Source organism: Austrofundulus limnaeus, unplaced genomic scaffold, assembly GCF_001266775.1.
Source record: "Austrofundulus limnaeus strain Quisiro unplaced genomic scaffold, Austrofundulus_limnaeus-1.0 Scaffold3631, whole genome shotgun sequence".
Classification (NCBI taxonomy): Eukaryota; Metazoa; Chordata; class Actinopteri; order Cyprinodontiformes; family Rivulidae; genus Austrofundulus; species Austrofundulus limnaeus.
The window spans coordinates 1,573-1,806 of NW_013956033.1; the positions used below are offsets into that span (position 1 = coordinate 1,573).

Genomic DNA, 234 nt, shown 5'->3' on the forward strand with positions numbered 1-234 from the left:
CGTAAACATATGAACATGTACAAATATAAACATGTTGTAACGTAAACATATGAACATGTACAAATATAAACCTGTTGTAAACATATGAACATGTATAAATATAAACATGTTGTAAACATATGAACATGTACAAATATAAACATGTTGTAAACATATGAACATGTATAAATATAAACATGTTGTAAACATATGAACATGTATAAATATAAACATGTTGTAAACATATGAACATGT

General features: G+C 23.1%; 1 protein-coding gene across 1 annotated transcript in view; it reads right to left on the bottom strand.

The window, feature by feature from the left end:
* LOC106511936 (receptor-type tyrosine-protein phosphatase mu) overlaps positions 1 to 234 on the bottom strand; it is a gene marked incomplete at both ends in the record, with an annotated part of 3,314 nt that overhangs the window by 1,524 nt on the left and 1,556 nt on the right.